Source organism: Canis lupus, chromosome 31, assembly GCF_048164855.1.
Source record: "Canis lupus baileyi chromosome 31, mCanLup2.hap1, whole genome shotgun sequence".
NCBI classification, from domain to species: domain Eukaryota; kingdom Metazoa; phylum Chordata; class Mammalia; order Carnivora; family Canidae; genus Canis; species Canis lupus.
In genome coordinates, this window is record NC_132868.1 from 2,092,570 (window position 1) to 2,110,018 (window position 17,449).

General features: G+C 43.0%; 1 protein-coding gene across 7 annotated transcripts in view; it reads right to left on the minus strand.

The window, feature by feature from the left end:
* Nucleotides 1-17,449, minus strand: part of TRIO (trio Rho guanine nucleotide exchange factor) — a 355,982-nt gene that overhangs the window by 250,037 nt on the left and 88,496 nt on the right. The window lies entirely within an intron of this gene.

Consider the following 17,449-nt stretch of genomic DNA (forward strand, 5'->3'; position numbering starts at 1 on the left):
AGACCTGCACAGAAACTCAGTCTCTAACCTCCAAATGGCCTGTGTTCCAAAACTTTGTCAAGTCCACCAATACTCGATTACAGGAATGGATTTTTCCCACAGAAATAATGCTATGGATTGGTCTTAGGGCCTCAGGGGCTCCCATAAAAGCCTATTTCATACACAATAACACATCTAAGCTGCGGCATAGATTACAGCAGGCACAGGATGTGTGGGCAAGATGGGACTCGGGCAAAGGGAAAAAGATGGCCCTGGCCTTCACAACGCCCCCACCCCCTACCCACCTGCTGAGTGATCCTCCCCAGACTCCTATGCTGCCATCCTCCTACACCACAGTACCTGGACCAGTCCACCAGACCTCCACCACAGCAAGCAGTGCCTCAAAGGCTTTGGTCTCAAGGCCTCTTTGTGTGCTTAAAAACTACTGAGGATGCCAAAAAGCTTTGGTTTATGTGGGGCTTCTTGTCATCTATTCCATCCAGAGAATATCTAGATATCTGGTTATCTAAGTATGGATACTTACCATGTTAAAAATTAAAACTGAGAAAAAGTTTTAAAAGGTCTTTAAGAAACCACCACAGGTTAACATAAATAATACTTTCTATTACACTATCTGTATTTAAAAAAAGAAATAAGAAGGCTGGCATTGAAGAAATAAGAAGGCATACTTTTGAGCCTGGCTTAGTTGAACACATCTAGATTCTCATACCTGCTTCTGCCTCTGACTTGTGATGTTACACCCCATGCAGACCCTAGAAAACATCACTATACACTTTGGAAAGAATGAGTGTGAAAAATATCTTAGACTATAATTTGCCTATTGTGAAAACACCTTTTACAGATCCCCTGAAAAGTTTGTGGAAAGCCCAAGGGACCCTAAAACCACACTCTGAGAACCACTGCCCTAAAGCAATGCTCTTCAAATCTTTTGCTCAAGAATCCTATCACCAGAGAATTTTACCATCTGCCCTCAATTTTAAGTTATAAATGTTGTAATAGTATATTACATACCCACAAATAGATGTCTGAGATAAGCTTTAAATAAATATCTTTAAGAGGCTTTTGATATTTTCTCCCCACACTCAGGAAATCCCAGGGCACTTCCCCTCTCGGCAAACATGGAGCTCCTGTGCTCCTTGGAACCAGCATTTCCTTTTCTTCAGCAAAGCTCCTCTGAATTACCACTGGATGTGACAAGGTTCATCTACATCAGTGACTAACTGCAGTGCTGACATAGAGGGTGTTTCCTTGATCAAATGCATGGCTGCTCATCATCTGAGCAGCAGCCTCCTCCAGGGACAGAAAATGATGTCAGCGTGCACAGCTGAACCCCGAGTCCAAGAGCCCTGAGAGTGCGGGCCAGTTCTTGCTGGGAGTCTGTCTAAGGCTCAGCTCCCCTCTGATGTACCTGTCCCCTCACCCCACCATGAGCTTCGCCGAAGCTTGTCTTGCACACTTGTCTAGGCGGCAGAACCTTGTCCCTCTGCTCCTCTGGCTATGAATTGCAGGGACCATGCCCTCTAGTTTCCAAATAAAGCAAAAATCAACACTGGTTCATACACAGGCAACCTAGCCTAAGGGAAGTAATTCAGACATGGAAAGTGCAGTTTTAAAAAAATATTCAAGGAATGGTTTGTGTCTCTGACTCTCCTGCCATCTTTTGTTCTTTCTACCGGAAGTGGCAACAGAAACCAGAGGGTGCCCCCTTGAAAGCTGGCCTTACAACAAGCTCCCCACACATCAAGATAGATGGGAGACCCTCAGTGACACAGATGAGGCCACCTGAAGAATTCAAGTTCAGCCCTGCAGAGGATTCCTGACACCCTGTGTGGGCTAATGATGGGACCTGGTCCTCAGCAGGTACAAAACAACAAATACATTTAAGTCAATGAGAAGAGGTTGCCTGGGGCAGGCAGGCTAGCAAGGTGGCCAGATTAGGCTGCAGCAGAACAGTGTCTAACAAAGGACTAGAAGTACAATGATCACGAATGGAAAAAGAATTGAATCTGTCAAAAGACATGATGAGGGAACAACGGACCTAACATGCTGTGTCTCTGCCCTTCTCTCTCTCTCTCTGTGTCTCTCTCATAAATAAATAAAATATATTTTTTAAACAGTCTCCAAAGGGGGATCCCTGGGTGGCGCAGCAGTTTGGCGCCTGCCTTTGGCCCAGGGCGCGATCCTGGAGACCTGGGATCGAATCCCACGCCGGGCTCCCAGTGCATGGAGTCTGCTTCTCCCTCTGCCTGTGTCTCTGCCTCTCTCTCTCTCTCTCTCTCTCTCTGTGACTATCAAAAAATAAGTAAAAATTTTAAAAAAAAAGTCTCCAAAAGGTCTTGCACAAGATACTTCTTTTGTAATGAGAGAAAAATCTTAAACAAGACAAAAAAAAAAAGTCACAACTAAGTATACAGTAACAAAGTGAACTTTTCCTTCATCAAACAGATATAACAAAGACAAACTTGTATTTTTATTTCAACCTCTGATTGTACAGGATCTGGTTAAAGATACCATAAGCCAGGGAGGGACTTGTGTTAAAGGCTGTCCTCTTATAGGTTGGCCAAGCAGGGTCAACTACCTGGATCCACCATCCTCGTGAATAAAAATCCCCACACCTGATGAACAGATAGTCACCACAGACAATCTGTCCCCAGGGCGCCTGGACTGCTGTGCTGTGCTGCTCTTCTCACTCCCTGGTCTCAAGTCCTCGACCTCAACTCACCCATTCCCCTGGTATCACTCCTTATTTCACCAAGTAAAGCAAGATTTTAAAATACTAACTAACTTGATACTCCTCCCTTCTGATTTTTGACTCTATCTTTTCACGGACCTCTTCCTCCGATCCATGGCTTCTGTTGGCACTTGCTTGGTCTATCAATTCGGCCACTCCCCCCACCCACCCCCCTTGCCCCTGGCAGACAGACTCCAGGCCTCAGCCATCCTCTGCAGGGAGCTGACACCTCCTCGTGCACTGCACTGCAAAGATTCAATGAGGTGATACATGTAAAGCACCAAAAGTGGCTCGGCATTGGTGCTCTGTGTCAGCTCTAGAAACAGACACCACACCTCTTGTCTGCCACCACCCAGGCCTGAGCCTCCACCATCAAGCGAGGCATTTTCCAACGGCCATCTCAGCCTGAGGTGCGGCCAACAGAACAGCCGCAGAGAGGGAGAAGACAAGCCTGCGTCGCAGGCATGAGCCCTGGCACAGGCTCCTGTCTCCCATCCACTCCATCTCCAAATTCTCCAGATAATATGGCACTTTCAGAACTGGGATTACAGTGCAACAATTTTTAATTATACAGGAGTTATGCTCCATCATCTTATGTATAGACCAAAAATGCTGATCAAAATTAATGCTCACACGGTGTAACAATAAGGTCCCCAAGGCATCAGGCCCCCAAGTTGAGGAAATGCCCTAATTCCTTAAACATCACAGGTCCCACTGCACTAACATCACCCATATAACCAGGCCCATCAGTGTAAATCTGGCCTGGTGTAATTAACATTCAGTGGCTGGGGGCTCACACACCCAGAGGGTTCTTCATAACTGGCAAGAGAACACTAAGGTCACTTGAGGAGAAGGAAGATTCCAAACCTAATCTTTCATTTACAGAAAAAAAAAATCACGAGTATTAAATGCAAAGTGCTGGGCAGGCCCGGTGGCTCAGCGGTTTAGCGCCGCCTACAGCTCAGGGTGTGATCCTGGGGACCCAGAATCGAGTCCCACATCAGGCTCCCTGCATGGAGCCTGCTTCTCCCTCTGCCTGTGTCTCTGCCTCTCTCCTCTGTGTATTCTCATGAATAAATAATCTTTAAAAAAAATAAATAAATGCAAAGTGCTCCCCTTGCCCAACTCAGTCTGTGCAGCAAAGCATCCCACCTCCCCCAGCTGCAGTTCCTCCCCTGCCGTCCTGAGCGTCAGAAGCTGGAGGCAGACGTGAATGAGCAAATATGCAGGGGAGCGTTTAACCCAGAGCAAAATAAATAAGGGCACACTCTGCAGCAGCAAGGACGTAGCTGTAATTGCCCTAAATCAACAGGATGGTGTGATGACCACAGAGGAAGGACAATTAAAAGGCAGGGCGTGCAGTAGGATTCATTCAATTGGAAAGGCCGTGCCTCTCTGTCCATGCAGCTGAACACAGGAGTCTTCCGGTTCACCCCTCTCAAGTGCACAGGCGCAGGGGAGCTACTGTCGAAACTCACGAAAAAGGAGTGGAAGAAAGAGGGAAAGCCTGAGCTCTGAGCATTTCACCCCCTAATAAATAGGCAAGTGGTTGCTAATGGCAACACAGCATCCCTTCCAGTTTTACATCTGCGCACCCACATGGCCTCTATGGCTCCCTACCACACACTACTCTGGTCAGCTTCTGCAGAAAGTCACCCATGCTATCCAAAAGCACAAAGGCGCGCGCAAGGACACACAAGTGAAGGACAGCCTTGGCAGGACGGCAAGGCCCTGGGAGAGGAATGCAGTTGAATTCCAAAGGCACAGTCCTTCCGAGCTGATGAAGCACTGGCAGCGCAGAGGTAACCGTGTGAAGACAGTGGCGGCATGCTGGCCACGTGGCTGACAGTGAAAAAGATTACATCATCTCCTTTGTGCAAAGCTGAACTGCGGGAGAAGCAAATGCTCGCTAGTTTCAGCACCACACGGAGCTGTGCTACAGACGGCTACAGATTTTTTAAGGTGAAAACCAGCCTTATTTCTACTCTGTGTCAAAAATAAAACATGCCCCCAAAGACAATAAAATCAAGCAGTGTGGATTCTCTAAAAAAAAAAAAAAAAATCACACTCATCATTTCCCTGTGCCTTCTCAAGCATGCAGTTTCACAGGTTAATTCCTAAAACTACAAAGAAAAGAAAACATACAGGTCTTTTCATACAGAAAATTCCCAGAATATTCATTCTTACTCCAGATCTACTTCAGCTTTCCATTCCATGCAAGGCGGCGCATGTACCGATTTACACCTGGAGCCCATGTTCTCTCCCACCAGAAGACAAAGCAGCTCTGGGCAGCACGGAGCCAAGCCCAGAATGTACTTAACCAAGCCCTGGGGCAGGGCTGTCCCTGGACTGAACACTGCTCTGCTCATTTCAAATGATTCTATTAAACAGGCAAGTCAGGAGTCAGCTCGGAATGACGTTATTACCAAGAACCCTGCTCACAAAATGTGTCCTGCAAGCAAGCACACCTGTCCCTCAGTTCCCACTAGACCTCACCCTCCAGCCTTGGCAACACAGTAGCCGTGCTGAGGGTCTGTCCAGCTGCTGGACCAGGACACATACAAATGCAACTAACACAAAGGAACAAATGAAGCCTGAACCACATGGACACATTTCCCATCAGTAACTCCCTCCTCAAAAGCCCGGAAAGTTCAGCTGTTTTTCAAGCCAAAGTTCTAAAGAGGTGTCTGCCTCAGCGTGAGTGACAGGCAGCCAGCAAATGGGTAAGCCTAGCCAAGGGCTGTCATCAGCTTCATAATGACATCTCTCACCCCAGTTGCAAAATGGCCTTGAAACCCAGAAATCAACTAAATCAGTAACTGTCAACTATTCCAGATCCTCTGTACCAGCAAGGTTCCATTTCTACTTTACTAGTACATTTCCACTGCTTCAACAGAGGAACAACATGTCCACCTCAGAGAAATCACAAGTCAAGCCTGTGCTCTGTGGCCCTCAAGGTTAGCAGTTCCAAGATTCCCCACGTGTCTATTTTCCCAGCCCGTGAGCACCTCAGACCAGGAACTGGGTCTCACGCACCTTGGTCCACCTGCGTTGAACCAGAGGTTCAGTAGTTTTTTGAGGGGGTTTAGAATAGTGGGGAAAATCATCACTATCAGACAGTCAGGCTTGGAATCAAACCTCAGAAGCATCATCTCCATGTTGGTCAACTCCTCAAAGCATCAGAGTTGTATACTAACTGGGAGCAAAAATTTATGTGCAGACTTGCTCTGAGGATTTAAAGGAAAATTCTGGAAGCACCGAGCACAGTGCCTGGAACCCCAATAGCGTCCAACAAATGTCAACTCTAGTGAGGCTTATTTGTTCCAAATGAGAGCCCAATAGAGCGGTTCCTGGCCACTACAGAAGATGGACAAGAGATGTACCCAGTGGCCTGGGCAGCCATTCTGGACAGGGGCAGTGCTAACTAGGGGCTTACCTCTCAGGGGGGGACTGACTTTAACCACGGAGTGGCCCCCTTATTTCAGGCAGGACTTAGGGGTTCCTCTGTTCTCCTCACCTAAGGCACTGGGTACACAAGGACACAGCCTGGGGCCCTGGCCCCAACATTTCTGTGTGTATATATTCTATCCAGTTAACATAAAACTACCATTTAGGTAATTAACAGTTCAAATCAATGTATTTTGCTTTCCTAATCTACTCAATGTCACTTTGAATTGGCAGTGGATAGTTACTAAATGCATTCAACACATTTTTCAACAGTAACTGTTTTAACAAAAGGGTACAACATAGGCTTTGTTACCTAATACCTAAGGTTTGACATTCTATTTCTTTCCAAAAAAATTTTTAAAGATTTTATTTATTCATGAGAGACACACAGAGAGAGGCAGAGACACAGGCAGAGGGAGAAGTAGGTTCCATGCAGGGAGCCCGATGTGGGACTCGATCCCAGGACTCCACGATCATGCCCTGAACCGAAGGCAGATGCTTAACTGCTGAGCCACCCAGGCATCCCTCCAAATTTTTTTTTTAAATGTTGGAGGCCATAACATAAGGGTTCCTGAATGGCTCAGTGGGTTAAGTGTCTGACTTCGGCTCAGGTCATGATCCCAGGGTCCTGGGATGGAGCCCCATCCTTGGTGGGCTCCCCACTCAGTAAGGAGTCTGCTTGTCCCTCTGCTTCTCTATTCCCCTCCCCTCCCCCCAGCTCATATTGTCTCTCTCAAATAAAATCTTTTTTTAAAAAAGGCTAAAACATAATTTTATGATTCCTTAAAAAGCTATTCTGATCATTTTAACTTCATATATTACCAATTTCTATGATTTCCTAATTCACCATGAAGTACAGATCTATTTAGATTTCCCACACTCGTAAGCTAAAAAAGCAAAAAACAAAAGCAAAAAAGCAGTAGTCTTTTTTATTAACATGTCACAAATTCTAACTTGTGAACTTCATTGTCAAAACGGTGTGCTAGCTCAATATGAACTGTAAAGTCTTAAAACAAAATTAAGATGTATTTTAATTTCCATAATGGAAACTCATATACAAATCAAGACTGAATTATATATGTGCATGTGTGTGTACTGTAAGAAATCTATAAAATTCAGTGAATTTTCCAAAATGAGGTTCAAATGATCAAGAATTCCTTTGATATATAACTTCAATTTCTGAATTAACCTGTAAGAATAGATTCCTTAGAAGACTTATTTTTTTATAAGATACAAGAATACAAGTGTTCACATAAGGGTATATCTAGCTGTACTTGAAAATATGCTAGCTGCACATTAAAAATTTTCATAATTCAGACTGATCTTCCCTATATTCTGAGGTTTACATCCATAAGTTAAAACAGGAGATTACAGCAGCGAAGTCCAAATCCCCAATTGTGACAGGAGCAGTCCTGTTGTCTTGAACTTGGCACGGGCAGGAAGCCAAGGGAAGAAGGGGCAGTGCCCAGGCACTCTAACGGCAGGCCTCAGGCCCATCCTTCCGGAGCTCCCTAGGGGGCACTTAGCCTAGCAGCCCCTGATGCCGCCCCTGGCTCTGGGGGCTGAGGAGGAGAGAGGCACTGGAGGGCAGCTATACAAGGTTACCTAGAGCTTCACCAAGGCCTGGGAACATGCCAAGAGCGAATGTCTCTGAAGAACTGAGAGACGGATGCAGAGACAGGGCAGCAAAGCACAAGAGAATGGAAGACAACAGCCCAGGTCCAAAGAGGTATCCTTTCCTGGGTCTCCTGCCCTGCACCACCTGGAGGGGCTAAGAGAAGGCGGGGGAGGGTGATGAGTGGAGGAGAGAGAGCTGAAGAATAAACGGACAGGGCCCCCTCCCTGTGGCTGCCCCACGGAGGGCACAGACCCGAACTGGAGAAGAAAGGGCTCTGAGTTGGCTAAGAGAAGAATATTTGGGTTTAACGCCCAGAGCAAGAAAGATCTTTCTAACACCCTGAAGAGAACTGACAGCTCTAGGGCCTACCTCAGAAGCTACCAAGATGTGGAGACCAGTGGGGCAAAGCCAGCCCAGCCCTGTCCTGCCTTCCCACAGTCTCACAGTTCAGTAAACTAGTGATGTGACTTCACAGGCAGACTTGCTATTTTAAAATACTGGCAAAGATATTAGGTCCCAGGAGCACATGAACCTCCCAGCCCTGAATGAAACTGCACCTGAGAACTGCCACTGAGTTTAACGCCTAGTAAATCAAGTTTCAAACACAGAGAAATGAGGAGTTGAAACTTTAATACCACTGATCCTGTAATTAAGTTGTTTTATTTTTCTATCCTTAAAAAGGGATTGTTTATGTTGAACTTTCACCTTCTGATTTAAATGGTTTCAAAGGGTACAGTGAAAAAATGTTTATAACGGCTTATCAGATAAAAAAGAAATGGTTTGGGGGGGGTGGAGTAAAACTTGCAGGGATTTCAGTAAATTCAGGGGCGGGAGGAGTGTTTTCTCATTAATCATTAAGAGTTACTCTGCAGAACACTCAGGCGGTATTTAATACACATTCTATCCCTAAGTACTGACAATCTTTTCCTGCTTGAAATGGATACTAAATACATTTAGTACTCAAAATAGCTAATTCCATAGCATGCATCACTTAACTGGAATGGGAATCATCTGGCGAACTAGGCTCAGAAGGCCAACCCTGGCCTAGCAGTGCTGACAACAAACCACAGGCCACCAGTTACCCTGGATTCTGAAGTTGGGCCAAAATATCAACCCCTTGGCACATTCTTCACCCACTTGTTCTTCCCAGTGACCTCTGTGAGCACAGGCGGACACAGCCCAACAACCAGCTCCAGGTACAGAAAGGGTCTGTTGCAAAGGCCACTGATCTGCAGAGAGAAGCGCTTCCATGCTGAGGCATCACCATTCATGGTGGTACAATTGTCACCAGCTTAGTCAGACATACACTATCCTTAAGCAATGACAAGCGCTGCCCTTAAGAAAACAAGATTTTTGTTAGCAGCTGCCTCAAAAATAATCTAAGCCTTTCTGTTCTTAATCCCACTAGTGGAGGAGGGGAGCAAAAGCAGTGAAGCACCCCCTGAATAAGAAACTTTGTTCCCGAGAAAGACTGAACCATCTGAAAGCTGTACACTGATCCTATCACACACATTCAACAAGAATGTTCCAGTTGAAACAAGAATCTTCAGTGAAAGAACGGCTCAGATTTCTGGGGTTTACTAATGTAGAAATTATGCCAGCATTTTCAACAGGTGCAAACGAGCTCTCACAATAACCTAATTTAAATACCACGGACAAATAGATACTTCGCACAACGGGAGTGCGTGTTAAAAGCTGAAAAGTGAAAAAATAAAAAAATAAAAATAAGCTGAAAAGTGTTACAGCTCAGGGGAAGGGAGTTCGAGATGCTTAACACAACAAAACTATCTCTTCTCTGACCCAAAAGGTTCACCACCTGTTTCAAACTTCATGTCCTAATATGTCAGTGCTTGCTGGAGAGAATTCTGTACATGTAAGCCCCCAACGTGCACACCAAAACTCTAAATCTCATTCTGAAGCCAACAGGAGCCCGCCGCACCCCAAGTGATGACAAGGCACAGAGCGTGCAGTTCCCTGGCGGCTGCCAACTGTGCTGCCTCCTGCTACCTGCCCTTCGCTTGGACACACGTGTGGTCTCACTGGCTCATCAGAACTTCAGACCTATTTTGGTGATTACTGTTTATTTTCTCTAATATTCTTAATACTATAGTTCAGCAAATTACAAAGTAGGTCTATTTCTTGGGCCTGGCCTGAGAGCTTAGCCCCTAGCAACAATTCTACAGGAAAACACATTCAAGAATGTAGATAACTAACTCAGAAAAGCTGGCCTTAAGTTATTTGTAAGTATTCTAGATCTAACTGTGAAAACCCAGTGTTGCTGATGCCTTTAGAGCAGCTACAAGTTACCTTCTCTACAACTTCAGGGAGGTAGTTCAGCCTTTTCTGTGACGTTCGCCCCACTTATGCAGACGTGTCCGAACCATCAATCAGAAAGCGTATGCATTTCTACACTGAATGCTGTAAATTAAAAAGGAAATCAGAAATTCAAAGTGCCTTCCCAAAAATGGCAACTTCTGATAGAAAACAGCCATCTTCGTGGAAAGTAGGCTATATTTCCTAACATTTCAGTATCTCTCACATGAAAAGAAAATCGACCCCTAGGTTAAAGTATTCTATCCAAAGACCTTAAAATTCTGCCATTTTTTATCTCCCGCCTTTACCTAATGAAACTAAAGGACAGAATGCTAAATCGCCGTCCCTCTGTTAGGCGGTGGCTGAGGTACGGCCAGGCGGGCCCCGGGCAGGATCTGAGGACACTTCCCCCTAGGCGCCCACGGCACATGGCAAGCTCGGTGTACAAATTACTGGCTGGACAGCATGTGGAAAGCATGGACCTGGCCTTTAAGATTTTCCTAGCAAATATTCTCTAATGAATTAGGAAGCTCTAGGCTACTGGCATGCCTATACTGAAAACTGATCATACAAGACAAAAACTAATGAAAAATGTACATGATTAAGAGGGGAAAACTACCAGCATATATGGTCTTTTAATGCACCTACTTCTTTTCCTTACAAATGTATGAGAAACGCAAATGCTGGAGAAAGCCCTAGTTTGGCTTAGCTACTCCTGAAGACATTTTTTTAAACCCAGAACACTACCATCCATTATAAGACACACTATTTTGTCATTATCAACTCTGTTTGCAATGTATCTTTCTAAAAGCCATTTTCTAATTCATGGCACGCATTAAAGTGGTCATGCTAACATGTACATGGAAACTTTAACCAAGCCCCACAAAACATAAAGAGAAACAAAAGGGTGGGGGGACAAAGTTAACTCATTAAGGAATATCATCTCAAATCAAACTTCTTAAAAACCCACCTGATTTCTAAGGTATGGGCTGAGCATTAAGGGAAGAGGGGTAAAAGTAAATGAGGGGAGAGAGCAGTAGAGGAGGGACAAACACACCCACACCTAAAACCCAGTAGGAAACACTGAGAGAAGCTGGAAGCAGAGCAAAGACCAAGGTGTGGTGGCCAAGTGCTCTGAAGTCTTTGCTCCCAGAGCTCATTCTGAGCTGCTCACCAGGACTGAAAAGACCCTCTTGGCCCAACACCCGCCCACTGGCTGATGTGGCCCAGGGGCCCACCACAGGGCCCACATGGCTGTTCTGGAGTCCCCTCTACTGGAACTCACTGACTGCCCAGGCATTGGGAGGTTCACCCATCATTTACCTTCTCCTCCCACCCCCCAGTGCGGATGGAGTTTACAGACAGTGGGGACAGTGTTTCTCATTTCTATTCATTCTCTAACAATGCAGACTACGGCAGGAATTTAAGGACTGTCTGACTTTAAGCAAGCAAAGAGTAGATTTAAAAAAAAAAAAAAAGCTCCCATGTTATTATCTTTTCCTTATAACATTCACTTGTGAAAGTGTGAAGTAGAAACTTCCCTATGCTGGCAGAAAACATTTATTTTCTTCTAGTGAGAATTCCTCAAGGGAAAAACCGCATTAAATTCAATAATAGTCATGAAAACGGACCAGACTTCACACTTGTACTGGTTTGGTCTCTGTGTTCTATGTTAACAAGCTTTACTCTATGAACAGATGAGCAGGTTGAGAAAAGATAAAGATTTAGCATATCTTCATTATACACATAGAGATATTAACATGGCTTTAGAATCTTAATACACATAAGAGAGAAAAGAACTTTCTATGAGTCAGCTAAGAACATCAAGTAGAACAGTAGCATGTGACGAAGAGCACAGGAGCAGGAGGATCGTTGCTTGAGTTCCAAGTGTGGCTTTGCCACTTAGGAGTTGTGTGGTCTTGATAAGACACTTCACTTCTCTGTTTCTTAATTTCCACACCTGTAAAACAGTACGTCCATCTGGTAGCGCTGTAGTGAAGTCAAGAGTTAAAGACTCTACACCACTGCCTGGCACAGGGTAAGTATCATAAGTGACTCTGGTTCTCATCATCATCACAATCAAGAAGCTGCTGAATATAACCTACTTGTAATTTTAGTAAAAATTGTAGCACTCAAATGTACTGAACTGCCACAAAAAGTATTCCAAGCTTCACATGGAATATAATTTATCCCACATTTGGCATTTGAGAGGCTCTGCTACTGATATAAATGGCATACCCTAATAAGTAAAACTAGAGGGAAATACAATCACAGAAAGTGTCTGGGGCAAGAGAAAGCAAACGAGAACATAAAATGAGCAAATACACACTTCAGTTCTTAACTGCTTTGCCTTCTCCAAATTATGCTACTTAAAATGATGAAATAAAATACAAAGAATGCTAAAATCAGAGATTTAGAGCTGAAAATTTCTCTGGATCCACAATATAAAAATCAGCTTCTAATATGAATCAAGTTTCAATCCAAAAAAAAAAACTTTAATTAAAAACTTTTTTAAAGTACATAGTCTTAAGTAGGGATCAACAGCTGATTCTGTCTGCTTCCTCTCAACCTGCTCCCATGGCATCAGAAAACCCTGAGTACCTTTCTGCTATGTACAGAGTTTTATGATCATACTGAATGACTACTAAAAGATTTTAAAAATTGTCTACCAACCTCATAATTTCCACCTGGTTTCCCCTAAGTCAGTATTATTTAATTCCCAATTACGATACAAGGCAAATTTATGACGTTCAAAGAATAACTATCTACTATGGATCTGAATACATGTAACAGGCCCAAAACAAGGCCTATTATATTTCAATTAATATAATAGAAAGGTATTTAGAAAATATTCTTTGAATAAACCCTTAAACTCTTTTGGCAGTCTTCACCAAAAACAAGCTGGAGTGGGAGGGGGAGCCTTCATTCTAACACTAATAAAGAAAGAGAATCCAAGGGACATTTTTGTTTCTTTCAATCTGAAATGCACTGCTTTGTTCCTAAAAAATTATAACCAGTACTTGAATCACATACTCTAGAAATCCAAGAACTACTCTTAAAAACTTGTTCCACAATTCATGATAACATAATGTAAATTTCAAACTTTTATATTACATTCTAAAATGGGTTTTGCCAATAGCTTTGATGAAGAAATCCCATCTTGATTGTAAAAGAAAAAAATAGGGAGAAAAATTTACATTTAATATCCTTTTAAATTTAAACCAATTAGATTTACAGAATCTTATCAGATATTGATAACAGGAGGCTTGTTTTCCACAACTTCAGTGAAAAGTTAGCATTCTCTCTTGTCTGAAAGTCTAAACAGGAAAGGCCACCCCACACATGCACACCCCGGAATGCATGCATGTCCGAAGCACACAGCATGCAGCTGAAAGAGTTTTGGAAAATGTCTGGTTGGTTAACAGATGCTTGGCTTGGATTTCCTCCCAAATATGTTTTTAATGCTGATAATGCTTAAATGCAACTGTTCAGAGCAAGGGAAGGAGTGAGGAGAATGGAAATCTGCTGTCACGTAAAAAGGGATGAGGGATAGCCTCATATTAACAGCTTAGCTAAAATTTTACAGTGATTTTTGCACAAATACATCAGCTGTTCCCAATCTTCTTGCCACCAAGAACACTTTTTTCTTCATTTATCCCCAATGCAAAGCTCATGATTAGAGTCTCCCTACCGAACTGCATTTAGTAGGTAATAACTGATCCCATTTTCAGAAATCATTTATCTGTTAGAATAAACCAATGTAACCACACTGCATTCATAAGAGCAAACAAACTTCAAGCTTCACTTAGTTTCTAAAGCCTTATTCCAGAAATTTGTAGGATTCCTAATTAACTGTTTTATCATTTTAAAACTTATTACTCACAGACCAAAGAAAAATCCTGAAAAACAGCAAAATTTAGGTTTCAAAGAAATGCAAAGAGTTTGCAAAGGAACTGCTGAAGAGGGGAAAACCTTGGTAACATTCTAACTGGAATGATGGAATACTGTCAACTTACAAATTACGTTAATTACTTAAAAATCGAGAAAAAATTCCTTCTGTCCTATCACTCTCCCCTCTCCCCAAAAGCATCCTTCTTCAAAGGCCAGTCTCAAACTTTATGAAGCTTTTTCTAATGATCTTGGGGGCGGGGGATGCTCTCACAGGGCACCCTATGCAGTACTCTACCCACTGCATCTGTTGAACTGAATTTGGTACTCTGGTTATGAATTTCGTAGTCATTTATCTTCCCGTATTATCCCCTCCACAAAACAGGAAGGCAGACCAATGGTGGAAAGAAGGTGGATTTTTTTAGTTTGCTCAACCTAATCAGAATTCTTTTCTGCAACTGGTGGCCTTGGGTCTCTGAGCCCCATATGTGAAATGGGATGGAGCATCTGATAAGGTCAGTGAGGATTAAATAAGGAAATCAGTTCCCAATCAAGCACCTAGGATTCAAAAAGAAGTCAGTTATGCGCTTATTCACCGCAGGAAAGAGGTCTCCACATCTCCAAGCATTTGGGAGAATCAGATAGGAACCAGCTCCCACATTGCTGTTCTTGATTGATCTTTTCAGGAAGGAGACCAACAACTCAAACTTTTGGATGCATAAAAGCTGTCACTGCAGACCAATTTACTGCATAGAATTCTTATTCTGTACATTTCAACTAAGTATCGGAGGAGGAAAACCAGCTGCATATTAAAGAACACTCACAAGCACCCAGCATCTGGGGTGGGGGGTAGAGATGGGAAGAGGTCTGTATCACTAACCAGAACATTACAAAACTGCTAGATTTTCTATCTAAAACAAACATATAAAGTGTCAGAATACCATTTATATACCGGTGACCCTAAAACAACACAGGAGTTAGGGATACCGATTCTTGCACAGTCAAAAGCTCATGTATAGTAACTTTTGGTTCTCCAAAAATGTACTAATAATCTACTGTTGACTGGAAACTAAGAACACAAACAGGTGATTAACACTTATTTTATATATGTATCATATACTATATTCTTACAATAAAGCTACAGAAAAAAAAATCATGAGGAACAGAAAATACACTTACAGTACTGTGCTGTATTTATTGGGGGGAAAAAGCCTGCATATAAGTGGATCTGCACAGTTCAAACCCATGTTGCTCAAGAGTTAACTGTATACTGGAATTATTCCTGGCAGTTTAATATTTGGATTTTCAGTATTTTTACTCTATTGACTATATAAAACATCCTGGACATTATGCACACTATCTTCTCTATGGCCAACAATTTCAGATGATGCATAACCTACCACCATCCTATGTGAAAATACAGCCAACCACAAAACATCATTATCATCAGCATCATGAGCAGGTAACTCTACTGATCCCACAAAGTGCTTGTTTTTATACCTACCTTCCATTTGCAGATGGAGATTTACAGGGTTAAATTCACTTGCAAAGGTGCCCAAGAGCTAGGACCTAAAACCAGAGAACTAGGACTTCTCAATTCTCCACAACACCGTTTAATCAAGACCAAGCAGAAAACACTGCAGTTGCACTCCTTGGCACTTTATAAACTACACTGTGAGATTTTAACATAAAGGACCACATTCATAAAGTGGTCTATAAATCAAAGAGGAGCAGAAAAAGTTACATTAAATAGGATGGGGCAGTACAGGGGTGGCTCAGCGGTTTAGCGCCACCTTCAGCCTGGGGCGTGATCCTGGGACCCAGAATCAAGTCTCACTCAGGCTCCCTGCATAGAGCCGGCTTCTCCTTCTGCCTGTGTCTCTGCCTCTGTGTGTGTCATGAATAAATAAATTAAAAATCTTTTATAAATAAATAAATAAATAAATAAATAAATAAATAAATAAATAGGATGAACGCTGAATTCTCTTGACTATAGTCCTGAATTACATGCACAGGGGACATAAAGGGAAAAGAGTCTCAACCACAGCAAGAGACAGTGCACCTCTCTCTCCTGCCCCACAAGGGGCTGTGGGAGGCAACACGCCCACACTCGAGCCCACGTGGGGTGACAGTGGGAGGACGTAAACAATGGGAATCAGGGTCACAAACATGGTATGACACATACCTGGCTTTGAGTGTACCTACCACTGCATCATGCAATAGGGACGAGACTGTGTCACTGCCATTATTATAAATGTTTTAAAATAAAGAGCAAATTAATGAAAAATTCTGAATTTTTCTAATTACCTTTTTACAAAAAGTTCTCCCCAGGACGCAGGTAATCAGTTCACCTCCAGCACTGGCCATACTCCTCCATTAACAGCATCACTATGCATTTTTCTAATTTTTACTCCTATTAAAATCTACTACATGCTCACTATGGAAAGAAATCTGACCCAAACTCTACTTTCCCACGAAAGTAGATATTTCTACAGAAATATCATTCTGTATCTGACTTCATCTGAACATTATGATCAACTTTAAAAGTTCACCAAAGATAAAAAGGAAAACATCTTGTTAGCCTTTCCCAAATGTTCAGTTGATCACAGTGAGACGGGACCAGGTTAGCAGCTATTAACAACTCACAGCAACAGTTTAAAAGGCAATTTTGTTCAATAAATACTAATAGCACTAATGCTAAGAAAGGAGAAAAATCACTGGCCCATAAATTCTACTTCAAAGAGTAGCCACCTCTATGTTCAAACTAGGCAAACAAGTTTTGGCTCAACTTATTACCAGTCTCCCTTTTTAATACCTAGCTATCAAGACCTGGCCGGTACTATACTGGCCAAGCCATATCTCTCAATCAACAGGTCTACTGAGATGAAATGAGGTTGCTAAGTTGAAACATCGGGCATTTTCAGCAGCACGCTGGTCAGTGGAGTTGGTGACTGTACAGAGGGTTTTATGTCTTGTGCTTAAATGTGTCAGGTTCAACATCCATCTGTGTCAAGACTACAACAGCTGATTTCCACTCAACTGCTGGTAGCAGCAGGTGCATGTGTGCACCATGTGTGCATTCACATCTCCAGCATACTGCGTCCACCTGCCTCCACAGATTCTGAGTCTCTGGATGTTCAAAGCAACATGCTAGCCTTCCCCTACCAACCCCACGTCATACCACATTACAATAGCACCATAGCATCACTGAGCCTAGTCCTTCTTAAACCACTGTATCAACAACCACATTAGTAGGAAAGGAAAGGGAGCTAACTCCCAGATACTATCGGAGGAGAAAATGAGTGTAATGTTGACAAGCAGGCTGGTAGGAGGCCCCATTCCTCTCCCAGATGTTTATAAAAGATACACGAAATTACCACATAGGGCAAAAAAGCAGACAGGCCTAGAAAGAGTGTGAATATTTTTCTCAAATTATGAAAACAGGTTGTTTT